The sequence below is a fragment of the Macrobrachium nipponense genome, chromosome 47 (assembly GCF_015104395.2).
Source record: "Macrobrachium nipponense isolate FS-2020 chromosome 47, ASM1510439v2, whole genome shotgun sequence".
Lineage (NCBI taxonomy): Eukaryota > Metazoa > Arthropoda > Malacostraca > Decapoda > Palaemonidae > Macrobrachium > Macrobrachium nipponense.
The window spans coordinates 24,863,587-24,879,774 of record NC_087222.1 but is presented as its reverse complement, the minus strand read 5'-3'; the positions used below and the strand labels follow the sequence as shown (position 1 = coordinate 24,879,774).

The window sequence follows — 16,188 nt, the reverse complement described above, 5'->3', positions numbered from 1 at the left end:
AAGAAGCCCTCGTCTTTTCTGAAAATGAAACCCACCATCTCGATGAAGCGGGCATTACACGCCTTAGACTCATGGATGAAGTCTAAGAAAGACTTAGTCAGGACAGTCTTTTGCATGCCTCCAGCAAGGTTAGCTGGGAAAAGAGGCATATGGTACAAGACGGGGGAGAATATGGGTATCGCTCTCCCTTCTACAACAGAGGCAGATTTCTCGACTTTAGTTGACGCTGCAAGGCGTCCAAGTCTCAATTCTGCTCGAATTACATGGAGTATTTCAGAACTGGATCATCTCCTCAAGGACTCTTCCATGTATTGGAAGTCTTCAACTTCTTAGATTGGTCCCTTGGGGGTGTGTCCAAGAAAGCTCATGATTCAGAAGGAATCGAACCTGAAGCCCTGTTATGCATTTTGTCTTGCATTGACAAAGCGGTACAGGATGGATCTTTTGAAATCTCTTCATTATTTGGAACAGGTCTTTTAAAGAAGAGGACGGTGTATGGCGCCTTACTTAACAAAGGCAGTCTCGCATGCTCAGAGGGCAGCTCTACTGTATGCGCCTCTTTCTGACTTTTTGTTCCCTTCTCAGTTAGTGAAGGACGTGGCTCACTCTTTAACTGAGAAGGCGACGCAGGATCTTCTGACGCAGTCAGCTAGGAAGAAGAAACCTGCTTCAGTATCTGAAAAGAAAGGACCTAGTACATCAATGCAGCCCTTTCGAGGTGGTCCGACCTCCAGACCTCCCGCAAGAAGGAAGGCTCCGGAGAAGAGAGGTAGGTCCGCCTTTCGTCCCTTTAAAAAGGGAAAATGAAACATTTCTCCTCCAAGCACCAGTAGGTGCCAGGCTCCTGGGATTCGTGGAGGCCTGGACACTGATAGACGCAGAAGCGTCTTCATTGAATATCATAAGGAAGGGATATCGTATCCCTTTCCTGAATACTCCTCCCCTAACGTCAATACCAAGGGAACTATCAGCCAGTACAAGGACCCTGTGCTGAGGGATACTCTTCGATCGATGGTGGAACAAATGTGGGACAAGAGAGCAATAGAACTAGTACTGGATCAAAACTCCCCGGGGTTTTACAATCGCCTTTTTCTAGTGGCGAAAGCCTCGGGAGGCTGGAGACCAGTACTAGACGTCAGCTCTCTGAACATTTGTTCAGAAGGAGAAGTTCTCCATGGAGACTTCTGCTTCAGTCCTAGCGTCATTACGACAAGGAGATTGGATGGTGTCTCTAGATCTCCAGGACGCCTACTTTCACGTCCCGATCCACCCTTCGTCGAAGAAGTACCTCCGTTTCATGACGGGGGGAAGGATCTTTCAGTTCAGAGCCTTGTGTTTCGGCCTGTCCACAGCTCCTCAGGTCTTCACAGCCTGATGAGGAATGTGGTGAGATTTCTTCATCTCAAAGGAGTGAATGTCTCTATGTATCTATACGACTGGCTCATCAGGGCCAGATCGGAGAGACAGTGCTTGGAGGACCTAAAGTAACTCTGGATTTGACCAAGGCGTTGGGATTGCTTGTGAACCTCGAGAAGTCTCAGCTGACCCCCAGACAAGACCTAGTCTATCTGGGGATTCGGATGGATTCTCGGGGGGGGTTTTTCGAGTTTTTCCTTCGCAGAGAGAACCGCAAAAGGTTTGCGGATAATCTCTCTCTTCTTAGAGAAACACAAACGTCAGCGAGGGAATGGTTGAGCCTTCTGGGGACGCTTTCCTCGCTGGAACAATTCTTCCCTCTAGGAAGACTTCATATACGTCCACTTCAATTCTTCCTCAAGAGGTCTTGGAGCTGGAAAACCGGACAACTGTCGGACGTTTTCCCATTCCAGTGGAGATAAAGGCACACCTACAGTGGTGGTTGCTACCTCTGGAAGAGAACAAAGGGATCTCTCTAAGAACACAGAACCCAGACCTAGTGTTGTTCTCCGATGCGTCGGAGACAGGTTGGGGAGCGACATTAGGCTCAGAGGAAGTGTCAGGCACCTGGGAAACAGCACAGGTGTCCTGGCACATAAATTGCAAAGAGCTCTTCGCCGTACATCTGGCCTTAAAAGAGCCTAGAACCTCTGGTGTCAAACAAGGTAGTGCAAGTAAACGTGGACAACACCACCGCACTTGCCTACATTCGGAAACAGGGAGGGACGCACGTACCTCGTTCCTTACGAACTCACGAGAGACCTATTATTTGGACGTCTCACAGGAACATCTCCCTGCTGACAAGGTTCGTACAGGGCAGAGTAAGGAATGTGAGGGCGGACAGGCTCAGCAGGAGGAACCAGGTCCTTCATACAGAATGGACTCTACACGAGGAAGTGTGTCTCGATCTCTGGTCTCTGTGGGGAACTCCTCATGTGGATCTCTTCGCAACATTCATTTCAAAAAGGCTCCCAGTGTTTTGCTCGGTCGTGGAAGATCCAAGAGCAATTATGGTAGACGCCTTCCTGCTAAACTGGTCTCGAGTAGACGTTTATGCTTTTCCCCCATTCAAAATCCTGGGGTTAGTAATGAAGAAGTTTGTGGCGTCAAAAGAGACGAGGATGACGTTAATAGCCCCCTTTGGCCGGCCCAGGAATGGTTCACGGAGGTGGTAGAGTGGATCGTAGACTTTCCAAGATCCCTACCAAGAAGGACGGATCTTCTCAAACAACCACACTTCAAGAGGTACCATCAAAACCTCCCCGCTCTCGCTCTGACTGCCTTTCGACTATCGAAAGACTTGTCAGAGCGAGAGGCTTTTCTCGCGAAGTGGCAAGCGCGATCGCGAGAGCTCGCAGAACCTCCACTACGAAAGTATACCAGTCGAAGTGGGAGGTCTTTAGAAGGTGGTGTAGAGCCAAGAAGTTGTCCTCCTCCTCTACCTCTATAGCGGAAATTGCGGATTTCTTGCTATTCCTGAGAGTAAAATCTCATCTAGCCGTATCCACAATAAAGGGATACAGAAGTATGCTCTCGGCTGTATTCAGGAACAGAGGATTAGATCTAGCAAATAACAAAGATCTCCACGATCTCATAAGATCGTTTGAGACTTCAAAGTCTAAGGAACCAGTACCTCCAAACTGGAACCTGGACGTAGTCCTCAAATATCTGTCTTCGGATAGATTCGAGCCTCCTCATCTGGCATCGTTTAGAGACATAACTAGAAAATGCCTATTCCTTTTATCTTTAGCTACGGCAAAAAGAAATGAGTGAATTACAAGCTCTGCAGGATAAAGTAGGATTCAAGGGAGACTCGGCTATTGCTCGTTTAAGACCCTGTTTTTAGCGAAAACGAGAATCCCACGAATCCCTGGCCTAAGTCATTCGAAGTCAAAGGAATGTCGAGTCTCGTAGGCAGAGAAGCAGAGAGGTCTCTATGCCCTGTTAGAGCTCTGAAGTTCTACCTTCAGAGAAAGCGTCAGTTGGGAGGCTCTAGACAAGGTCTTTGGTGCGCGGTAAAAGACCCCACAAGACTGATGTCCAAGAATGCTCTGGCGTTCTTTGTAAGAAACGTCATTACGGACGCTCATAAGGTCTGTCCTGACGAACAGTTACAAATACTAAGAGTAAAAGCTCATGAAGTAAGAGCGGTTGCGACGTCTCTCTCGTTTTATAAGAATATGTCGCTTAAAAACATCATTGACACGACATACTTGGAGATGCAACTCAGTATTTGCATCCCATTACTTGAAAGACGTACGTGTGACGTTATGAGAAGTGTTTTTCTCTAGGTCCTATCGTATCGGCAGATACGATTTCTGGGTACGGGAGCCGACACCAATCCTTAAATGTATATACTGTGCTTCTTTTTGGATATGGTCGAGAGCTCTTCGAACAATGGAGGATTTGGCTCGCACGGCGGCCGTCTATGTGTTCAGTAAGAGAATTCTTGTCATACCAATTAGTTGAGTATAATTTTTTTTGGAAAATTATGTATGTGTGCGTAGTGGTTTTGAGTTACGGTTGTTGTGACGAGTTCGGGGATAACTCGTAACAATCCTTAGTTCTAACATATGGTTAGGATCAGGTGGTGGGATGGTTGTGTGCTCCTTCATAAGGTGTATTGTCATATAAGTGGATCAGCACCCATTGACAAAGTCCTTTTAGGCTCTGCCGAGTAAGCGGATAAGACCCCATCGGCCAGACCCACACAAGAACTCTTGGCCATAGATCATATATCTCGCTAAAGTTTCTTGAGGTGATGCAGACTACTGGGCGAACACCCACGAAGTCTACCACCTATCAGGTAGGAACCAAGGTTTTATTTATACCTACAACATATGTTGTTTACCTGTCTATTCCATATAGTAGCTGTCTCTTACCCTCCACCGAAGGGTGCCAATCAGCTATGTATTATCTGACAGGTAAGTTGATTGTATGAAAATGATATTGTTATGTTACAATAAAGTTTCATACATACTTACCTGGCAGATATATACAATTAAAGACCCACCCAGCCTCCCGCAGGATGACAGGTGGAAGAGAGAAAATATGATAGAAAACGGGGATGGTTCCTAGTCCTGCCGCCCAGGGCAGGCGGTAGATCACCTGACCTACCTGTAGCGAGTGGCGCGAAATTTGAATTTCTGTCGGGACGACGGAGTCTTAGCTATGTATATATCTGCCAGGTAAGTATGTATGAAACTTATTGTAACATAACAATATCATTTTTTAATTTATTTTTATTTTTGTACTTTACTGTACGAATGTTTGTGATTCGAGTTTGTGGTTTGTTTGCAAGAGGTTAGGGGATAATTCTTCTTGCAATCTTAGAACTAAACATGGATAGGTTGAGGTGATCGGGATCGCTGTTGTGCTCCTTGATAAGGTCTTGTCAAGTAAGTGGATAAGCACCCATTGACGTAGTCCTTCAAGGATCTACTAAGTAAGCGGGTAAGACCCCTTTGGCAGAACCAAGAACTCTTAGCCATAGATCAATATCTCGCTGAGGCTCTTGAGACTGTCTAGACTCCTGGATTCTATTCATGAAGTCTTCGGTCTAAACAGGTAGGAACCAAGTTTTATTTATTTATTACCTACAACGATAGTTGTGATTCCTGTTTGATTCTATATTTAGCTGTCTCTTTCCACCTCCAATGGTGTGAATCAGCTAAGTATATATCTGACAGGTAAGTTAAATGTATAAAAATGATAGTGTTATTATACAATAAAGTTTTATACATACTTACCTGGCAGATATATACAAAAATTATACCCACCCTACCTACCCCTCAGGAGACAGGCGGTATAGAAAAAATATGATAGAACATGGGGATGGTTCCTAGTCCTGCCACCCAGCGGCAGGTAAGTAGATCACCTGACTACAGGTAGCGTGTGCGCGAAATTCGAATTTCTGTCGGACGACGGAGTCAAATAGCTAAGTATATATCTGCCAGGTAAGTATGTATAAAACTTTATTGTATAATACAATATCATTTTTTTGTGTCGTATTCTTTTGCCAGATTGAGCATTGTAGATGTTGTAACACTGGAACATGCGTTGTAACCCTGGAAATAATTTCTGATGAATATAATTGAAAAGTGCCTAACCTTGGAACGTCGTAAGCCGAACCCGTCGTAACCCGGGGACTGCCCTGTATATAGTGTTTGGGATTCAAAGATTCTATGTGTCTTTCCGAAAGCTTATCGAAGTCATTTTACCCACAGATGAAATCGTTATTAAGACAAAACACGGAAGTTCTGGAGAGAACGGAACGCTCCCACAAAGATGGCGAACTGGTTGAAGTCAGGCACTTTTATTTGTGGACAAGGTGAGCAGTTCTTCGTTTAGTACCCAGTGGGTATTGAGGTGGAATTTATAAATAAAAGCTTTTGTTTTACAGATGCCTTAGGCCAGTGTTGCCCAAACATTTTTGCGTATTGTACCCTTTATTACCTTCTCCTACTGTTACGTACCCCCCCCCTCCCTCGCCCACCATGGCTGACCAAACTCAGTTTTATTTAGGATAATCATGCAATAGTATATTAATTATGAAAAGACTGCATTATAGGAGTATTTGGTCAATAAATTTATTACACAAATAAAATGATGATTTAATAACAAAATGCCTGAAAATTACTTACACAACTTAATGTGAGATGTGAGGCTGATGTTCACTGATGGGATGTTTCTGTTGTGTGTGTGTGTGTGTGTTTTTCCTTGTTATTCACGTATCCTCATGATCTATGTTGTGTACCCCCAGGGGTACGCGGACCCCAGTTTGGACAACACTGCCCTAGGCTATGCCACTCTTGAGGGAACTTGAAACAGTATTGCATTACCTTTACACATTAGTCTGTTATGTTACTCTGTCTATGTTGGTGGCTTTCATTTATAGGTATTTATGAAACTATGGTTTGTCATTGTTGAACCTGTTTTGAATTGATGGTATGGCATCATGAAAAAGTTAATATGGAACGGTAGTTTGTCAGGATATAAGGTGACTCAAATATTGCTTAGTCGACATTAGATGAAGATGATAGAAATAATGGTTTGCTGTCATTAAGAATAATTGGAAAACTGTAGTTTTCTCAAATGTGAAGGTGGTAAAATTTGAAAGGTGTTAGCAAAACTGTAGCTTGAAAATAAAGATGGTCATTTTGATTGTAAAACTAAAAGTTTTCTGTCCTTGAAGTTCACTGGGAAACGAGACTTTGTCTACATTAAGCTTCTGGAAATGGTTTATCTACTAAGAATTAACTAGAAAATGATGGTGGTACTTCAAAATAGTTTTTTTATGCATTTAAATGTAACTGAACAGTCTATCCAAAAGGCAATTATGAACAATTCAAGAAAAATGTTAATCTTTGCACATCTCTCCAGGAAACACTCCTGCAAATTCCTCCGAGATTTTAGACCCGACAAATCCAGATAGCATAAATAACACTACGTTCACTGCACGGAAGACTTTCATCATCGTCCATGGCTTCCTTGGTTGGGGCACAGAAGATTGGATCTTATCTATAAAGGACAGTAAGTGTTGTAGAATCTTCGAAGATAAGTCTATCAATATCTGAAATAGTTTCAGTTTATCAAAGTTGGATTTTCAAAGATTTGCTGTATCGTATGATACTTATTATGTTGTAGAATCTTGAAATCAAAGTATATATGGTAAGAATTTTCAGTTTTATATTCCCAAATAAGTAAATTTTCCAAAGACTTGCAGTTTATCGCGATAATTATTACTTTTATAGAATTTCTTTGAATGAAAGTATGTAGGGCAAAAATGTTCGGTGCTTGTGACCCCGTTTATGAACGTCTTTTGCAGAGCTGTTGAGCCTGGCTGACTGCAACGTCATCGCTGTTGACTGGCCCGCAGGGACATCCGTAGTTCAGTACTACATCGTCGTTGGCAGAGTGGTCTACGTAGCACAAGACCTGGCCTTTTTGATAAATGTACTGAAGTCAAGAAAAAGGTCTCAGTATGGATGATGTTCACGCTGTTGGGCATTCCCTAGGTGCTCACATCACCGGTCTGGCAGCTAAAGCAGTCCCCGCTAAGTTTGGAAGAATCACTGGTGGGTTTTTTTTGTTTCGTCTTTTGTTTGTCTATTTAGATGTGACAAAGTTTTGACATATATGAATTTCTTGGTAAGCGGTGGCACATACCTTCTCTCCTGATTAGGATGTGAACGTTTATGTAATTTTTTTTGAAGAATCTGCTAATTTTTAGGGCAAAAATAACATGGTCTTGGTCTTTAAAAGACAAAGAATGAGTCATTGTAAGATTTCATTATACGAGATCAGATTTGCAGACATCAATAATGATGGTGATTCTGCCTTATTCTTTTAACCCAGATACCCCATGCGTGCTCTTCTGTGAGTCATTACTACGTGAAAATCTAACTTGATCTTTGAAAATAAATTGAAGAGTCTAGGTTTGTTCCAACTTCTCGTTGACTAGATTGCAAGGCAATAAGAGAGAAAAAGTGCAGTGACACTTAGATTACAGTAATGGCTAATATAAGAGGATCTTATTAGGAGAGAAAATGGTCACCCTTTAGTAATCGTGGACTGGAGTTTAGACGAGTATTTGTGACATGGAATATTTCACGAGTTTATGCACTTTCAGGATTGGACCCGGCCGGTTTGACTTACCACAACACTGGCCCTGCTGATAGGCTGGATCAAGGAGACGCTTACTACGTTGACGTCATGCATACGAATGGTTGCGACGCCAAATTGAATCCTTGGTTTGTAAGTGTCATCACTAGTTTTCAAAAGATTCACAAAGTTTTTTGCTTATTATCGTGTTGTTTAGATCTCTGAAATTAGCTGTTTTTTTCTGGATTTTTAATTACTTTTACACCTGTTTGAAATACTTGTTTAACTTTGTTTATTTGTAGTCTTAGGTACTCTTGATGAAACAGAGTTTTTCTGATCTTTTTGTCCCTTACTAGACCAGATTTTGAATTTACTTTCTGCTTCTGCATTTCTGACGTTAACCTTGCAAGGGCAGTGTGTGTGTCACCTGAACCTCTGAAACAAATACTTGGCAGTAAATAAATATAATGTTCCTTTTCCTCACACTGATTTCGTGCATACAAACGTCAATCTATTGTTTCTCTGCCCTTGTTCCTGTTTCAGAGCTGTTACGGCATCAATGAGAATCTCGGCCATTCTGACTTTTGCCCAACGGTGGGGAATACCAGCCTGCTTGCCGCAGCAGTTCTGGGCTTGGAGGTATGACACTAAACCTCTTGTTATAGTAAACTTTCCAATAATGTTAGGAGGTTTCAGAGCACAGTTGTGGTTTAAATGATTGCGTAAACTTGAGTATAATTTAAAGTCTGCTGTTAATATTATTCAGAAGATAAACCCCTATTCACATGGAACAAGCCTAGAGGGACCACTGACTTGCTTGAATTTCACTTGCAGTCATATGATTTGATGAATTTCTTAAGATAAATTTTTATGAAAGTTATATGAAGCATGTTTGGACACTTGAACTATTATAAGTCTAGCAAACGGATTCAGAATGATTCTGATCATCTCAATGTTGCAGGAGACCTTGGCTGTGACCACATGATGGCATATAGGTACTTCGAGGAGAGCATTGATACGGCATTGACGATACTTTCTTCCTGGCTCGCAACTGCTCCAATTGGGACACATATGCCTCTGGGAGCTGCCCCGTAGTGATGGTGCCCAGTACATGGGTTTTTTACGCCAACATGGAGTAAGTTTTCTCCTGTTGTGTTCTGTTGTATTTTGAAGGTTTTTTTTTAGGTGTGTGGCTTTTACCTCAATTATGTTAGTTTTGTGTATTTTAATCTTTGCTTGTTATAGCTTCCTACGGTTGTTATAATAATAATTTAACCTTTTGGGTCGTTGTGGCGTGACCCGTCATTCAAAGCTGACCCCCATTTACACTTCTGTTGCTCTAGATGCATAATTTCTGTCAATTTTCAACCTATATTGACCTTTTGCTCTCTGGTTTCCAATTTTTTAAACATACCGCAATGAAATAAATGTATTCTTTAAAATGGCACTAGGATGAGTATCGTAGCATATTAGTAACTGCACAGATAAAGTACAAAGTAGAATATTGCTAGTCGTAGTTTTGACTCTACAAGAACTGCTCCATACCTCTTTTTGAGTGCTGAAACCGTCTTGGCCCTTCAGAAGTTTCTGTTCGTTTTTGGCTTCTGGAAACATAATTTTTAGGGAACATTTTGGTTTTTAGTTGGCTGGGACAAATATCCAGAGAATTGTGCAATACCCACAGTGTTTTCATTGCCTCAGCAGACAGCTGGTTAAACTTTTTCAAGTTACAAATAACTTTAGAAGTTTACTGGGTACAACCTTTTGTAATGGGAGGCCAGATTCCTCATTGGAATACCTTTCAGATCTAGTAGTATTGTCCATCCATCACTTAATCTTTGTAAAATGTCAAAATCATACATAAAAATAATGTTCAACTTTCTGAGTGGCCACAATACTGTCTTCTCGATACACTTCAGTCCTTAATCTTGGTATTTTCTTTATAAGTGCCTGTGTCTCTGTGACAGTAAGGTCATAATGAGTATAATTGAGTTTTTTTTTTTTTCATTTTATTCATGGGATTCTGTTTAACTACAGCAGTTCTGCAATCTCTAATCACTTCATGCTGACAGTTCCTGGTTCATCTTTCTTATTGGCATCTAGGTACAAGGTTCACAATCCAGTATGTCCCTTAGTAAGCGGAAATGTTCTACTCATAACAAGGGTTGCCCTTTTGTGCCACATCATGGCTTATTCCGCCCCTCTTCTGACATATTATGGATGTTGAGAATCCCTTATTCCACATATACCTACCTACAAGATTCGTACTTCAGAGCGCAGAAGGGAGGGAAAGACGCTTGGATTCATGCTGGGATAAAGGATTCTGAGTTTTTGAGTAAGGGGATCGGTCTAGCCTAAAAAACCCAAAAAATATGAAACATATTCGATTTGCTGAAAAAAAATTCTATGGCTCGTAGAGCATTCAAGAATGTGTCCACGAAGTATTATGCTAAAATTGCCTTACTTTTCTAGTTATGGCCTGAAATGTAACAATAACTTTATACCCACAAAACACCAGTAGCGCAAATGATTTAGTCTGGTATAGTTTTTGTGATATATATTACGAAAACTTCCTTTGAAATGAAATATATAATGTCAATAATAGCCTAATTGGTACCTTCTTAGTTATTCCTAAACAAGACAAAGCACGCATCATGAGGCTCAGCGCGTGCCCACTGGCCAACAGTTGCCTATAAAACTTGCACGTTATAGGGTCGCATTTTTTCACGCTCGCTAGCCTTGACTGAACTCTGTGTTTTCTGCGGTGTTTTTAGTTTTTCACCATGCCTAAAAGGTCCAAGACTTCACTTCATGCCTCTAGAATGCAGAAAAGCCAATTGGATATGCCCATCGAAGAAGTAGAACAGAGAATTCAAGAAACTAGTGCTATTGAGGGGAATGAAGCGACGACGAGAAGAGAGAGGCCGCCACAGCAAATGGCGCACTCTATGATCTCTGCTGTCCAGAGGCCAACCACATCCACCCCTAATCGTCTCTTATTCTTCATCACTGCTAAAGGGCAAAGATATTTTAGAAGAAGAAAGCAGTAGATCGGAGGCTGATATTATCAACGATAGTGAAAATGAAATGATAATAATAAGTGAAGCAAGACTTGAAAAATTACTTGAATCACGAATACCGAATTGTGGATGCAAAGTAATTTCGAGGATCCATTTAGCAAGGATTGATTTGAGACACTAGTAAAAAAGATATGTCCTAAAAAGATATGTCCTAAAAAGATATGTCCGTCTCCAACAATTGTCGGATACAAACATTAGCATAATGATTAATTATTATGGCAGGGCAATCCACCGCAATATTGGTAAATCATGGATTGATATGAAGAAAGATATAATGGCATCATTCAACCATATATTCAGTTCCAAGAAAAATCAACGTCATGGACTTTGTCCAAAAGGGGAAGATTCTTGGTGCTATTTTCAGCGCAGCATAGCAATGGGTGAAAGAAAGAGAGAAAATAGAGTTCAAGAGATCTTAAACAGTTTATCAATTTAGATGCTGAGAGTGAAAGGAAAATAAAGGCTGTGTATGAAGCCCTGTCTGAGAAAGAATTGCTTGAACGCTGCGTTCGCGGTCTTACACAAAACGCGAATGAAAGTTTTCATTCAAAAATTTGGAACAGAGCACACAAGACTAAGTTTGCTGGAGCACAAGATAATCAATTAATTAATATTCCTATTCATAATAATTTCGCATTAATACTCAAAATAAAAACTGAAACCATAAAATTAATGGTAACACAGTCTTTTACCTTTTTTTATGTACCTAAAACTTTGAAGGCCCGTTTCTCAAAAACGTAAGTTTTTCACCTTCAAAATGTATCTCCTCCCTTAGTATTGGACCAATCTAAATGAAATTTCCATATATAATATGGGGAAACATGGTAGATTGAAAAAAGCCAGGGATTTTTAATATTTTGAGTTTCAGATTTTTGGCAATTTTTTGTCCTGTAATTTTCCGGGAAAATTTCATAAAAAAAAAAAAAAATTCATATCTCGAAAAATAATTGGAAAAATAAAAAATCCCAGGCTTTTATATCAAATCTCATCCCTTAAAACCAAAAAGCAGAGGAGGAGATGCATTTTGAAAATGGCCATTTTTGGCCGAAAAATGCTCTGGCGTCACAAAACCTAAGGTCACTGAACAAAATTTTTTCCCCAGAAGTTCCACACAATATCCTTTAACAAACCCCCTATGTATCAACATCCTGTTGTTAAAAAAGTTGGAAACCGGCCGATCCCCTTAAAAACTAATGTAGTGCAGATGTTGCTGTTTGTTTTACATGCATATAAAATCTGTTGTTTTGTACGAATGGTTAGTAAAAATAGTTTCTATTCATGAAACAAATTGTTGTGGAAATGTTTTGAGCTATATGGTAATTGTGGAATTGATCTTTTGTGTGTCTTTTTATTGTTCATCAAAGCCATCTCATTATGAGAACACCTCAGTTGTAAAAAGTAAAATTATAAATAGATTTGTTATATATGCCTCAGTTGAAGTTTAAGCCACATTTATTTTTTCAAATGTTTTTTACTCAGTATGAAAGATTATATGGACTTTTAAGGTGAATTAGAGATTTGGTCAAGGGATTAGTACTAGTTTTGAATAATGATGAAAAACCAATCTCAGGTTGTTCCGACACGGCATACAAACCTTCGGTCCTTTTACAATAGGAAGGTACTAGCGGCAGCTGGATAGGTCGTAAGCTTTCGAACAAGGGGTTCGTAGTTAACTGCTTGTCCGACAGGCGCGCGCGCGCGACTGGGAGGTAAACAAACCACTTTTGCTTTCGGCCTGCTGGCTGTGGACATGTATCATCGCTCTCTGCCGCTTCATCGTCGTTTGCTTTCGCATGATTGTGTTTTTTCTTTTTCGATGTATCTAGTGAAACTGAATTGTAAGTACAATCATTTCATTGATTTCAATTGTGAATTAAAGGATCTTGCTGCACAACGCTCTCCGATTACCCGAGTGCCGGGACTGAAGGGCGTAATTGCGGGAATTCATTTTCCCAGAATGATCCTCGTATTGTGTATGCTCGGTGCCGAGGGCGGAGCGCTCGCTCCGAGCGTATATTGGGTTGGAAATGTGTAGATGAAAATCGTAAGTAAGTACTCTTTTCATTTATATTTTTTTTTGACCTGTGTGCCCGTTGCCGAACGAATACTATCGGCACGGAAACTTATTCAGTATGAAAGTGGAATCGCCAAGTACAGTATTCTTTTTCATTTTCATAGATTAATTTTATTGTAGCATACTCATTTTGGATCAGTTTCCGAGCTTGCCCGGAGATTGATCCTTCCCCCTTTTTATTTTGAATGAAGTGAAATCGCAAGTACAGTTCTTTTTCATTTTCATTTTTTTTATTGAGATTGCATGTTGACTGGGATCAATGTTCCGCTATTCACGGGAATTGATCCTTCCCCTTTTGATTGTATGAAGTGAATCGCAAGCGCAGTAGTCTTTTCATTTTCATATATCTGTGATTGCATCAATTCGTTATGGATCAAGGTTTCCAGAACCTTGATTCATAAAGGTAAGGAATAAACCTTTCACCCTTGCGCTCGGTACCGAGGGCGCAAATGCGCTCGATCCGAGCCCTTTTTCATTGTGAAGTGAATCGTTTTGCAAGATGCATTTTCATTTTGTTCCTTATTATTGATTGCATCAATATTATTTGGTTCAAGTTCCGCTCAGTCAGGGAATTGATCCTTATGCCTTGTATTCGTGCCGATGGCACGATTGCTAGGGCTCTTATTTTGTTGTTGGGTACATGGGTGCTGTGGGGGAGGGAACGAGGGGAACGAGAACCCCCCCGCTCAGTTCCCACTGATGACTCTTCCCCTTGGGGGGGGGGGGGGGAGTTTATCGGCGTTCTTCTCCTCGCCCGATCCGTCGAGCGCGGGGGAGGGCGCTCGGTGCCCGATGTACAATTGTATTAGGGGTCTTCCACTCGTTCGGGAGGGATCAAACCCCCGCACGAGGGGATTTCCCCTCCATTAATCGCTATTACTTTTATTTCCCCAGGTGATACTGCCACGAGGGTGGACCTTGGTGAGGTATGGGCGTCCTTCCAATTGCAGAGCGTGCTGGTGTCCAGGGGCGGCGGTTCTATGTCTGGGCCTACTGCGGTCACCCATGGAGTGGTGACCACGCAACCAGGTGACGACGTCCCTCCTCACCTGGTGTACTCGCCTCACGTGGTAACAGTCTTGCCTACAGCCGCTGTGAAGTGCCGTTCACCGTACCGAGAGGGGGGCGTGCCGCCGCCGCTCGTGGTGGTTGCCGCGCTGCAGCGACCACACTTCCGCTCGCCCTAGAACTCGCCCCTGGACCTGCCGCCGGTAACAGGATGTTGCTGGCTGCTGCTCCACTTCCTGTGTTTCCGGTGCTGCCTGCCGTACCTGCCGATTCTGGGCTGACTGTCCATGCAGTTGCTGCGCTGGCTGCCGCCGTTGCTGCGCTGGCTGTCCCTGCCGTTGCTGCGCTGGCTGTTCCTGCCGTTGCTGCGCTGGCTGTCCTGCCGTTGCTGCGCTGGCGGTCCCTACCGAGATGTGCTGGCCGTGCCTGCTGTTCTTGAGATGCCCATACCTGCTGATGTCGTCCCTGTTCGTGGTGGTACTACCCCACAAGTGGTCTGTCTGTACAGGTGCGTCCGGGCCCTGTGGCTTCGGCTACAGCAGCCCCGGCTCCTCCCCTGCCCTTGGATAGCAGATCTTACGTCTGTCCTGAGGAAGCTGACGAAGAAGAGGAGGAAGGTGTCGTGGTCGTCGTCTTCATCTTCTTCATGGTCGTCAGCCGCCGCCTCTTCCCCTTCGACTTCTAAGGCTTTACAGCCGAGGAAGAAGAAGGTTGCCTCCTCCTCCTAAGAAGCTTCCTCGGGAGTTCTCGGGGACCCGTTTCACCTCGGTGGGACGGGAGGGTTTCTTCCGCTGGTCCTCCTGCTCCTTCGGGAGCGGGGGCCCGTCTCTTCTTCCGCAAGGAAGAAGACTACGGGGACCAGAGGGGTACCGGCTAACACCGGTACTTCCTCGCCTGGTGTCAGTGGTTCTGCCACTGCATCAGGGTCCGTCTCGGCCTCTCGCTCGACGGGTAGTACCGAGTGTACGGTCGCCTAACAGCGACCGTGCAGCTAGGAACCAGACCTCTGAGTCCGCTCAGCGTCAGGTTCACGGCACGGGGCGGAAGACTGGTGACAGCCGCTCAGGCGACTCTCACCAGACCAGCTCTCACTCTAGCGTGAACAGCTGGCTACCCGGGGACGTGACGGTCCACGACCGACCACGGGCTGAGGCTGGGGAAGAGGTCCTCCCGTTCGCCGGTGCCAGCCACGGCTGGAACCAGCGACGTGACGTGCCGTGAGGACAAAGCAACCGGTCTCACTGCGACAGTGGAGCCTGCAGGTCGCCTGACCGTCGCTCTCACAGAGAGCGATCGGGTACGGCAACCAGCACCAGCTCTTCTGACACTCGAGATCGGGGCCGCTGTGCTCAGTCCAGCCGTTCTCCACAGCGAGACGGTTCGACCAGGCCTGCAGCTCGATCGTCACCGCGGGCGTGGACGATCGCCTGCAGCCCTCCAAGCCTGCTGGTTCTGCCAGCGAGCGAAGAGGGAGCGTCAGGTCTGCCTCTACCATACCTTCAACTCTCGGGTTACACCGGGAGGAGCGAGTTATGGAGGAGTGATCGTGAAGGGTGCGCCCATCATGATCCCACCACGACGCCCTACGTGCCAGGCACGGTTCTTGAACCGGCCAGGACGTATGCGCAAGTGGATGGGGAAGACCGAGAGGGCTGTCGCTGTTCCCCCTTCTTAGGAGGAAGGTTCTCGGAATATGCTCTTGTTCGAAGGGCTTAACGGTCCCACTCTGCAAGATGACGTGACTTCCGAGACCCAGAGGAACTTTGCCGAGGTTACGGCGCTGATTCGTCAGCACAATGACCTCGGGGAAGGATCGCCGCTCCCACCAGCAGAGCCACGTCTCGGCTCGAGTCGTTTTGGGGCCCGAGAGGGAACCCAAATCGACGGTGGGGCGGCCGCGATCGGAGCTTGCCGACTGTGTTGAGCCAGGTAGTCTCTCGTCTCCGGACAAGAAGGCTCCCTCGGTTCTGGACGGTCGAACAAGCTCCTTCGCCTCCTACTGCGACG

At 44.0% G+C, this 16,188-nt stretch overlaps 1 pseudogene; it reads left to right on the top strand.

Moving 5' to 3' along the window:
* The first annotated feature begins 5,642 nt into the window (after window positions 1-5,642).
* LOC135204590 (pancreatic lipase-related protein 2-like) lies at window positions 5,643-9,158 on the top strand (annotated as a pseudogene).
* The last annotated feature ends 7,030 nt before the right edge of the window (window positions 9,159-16,188 follow it).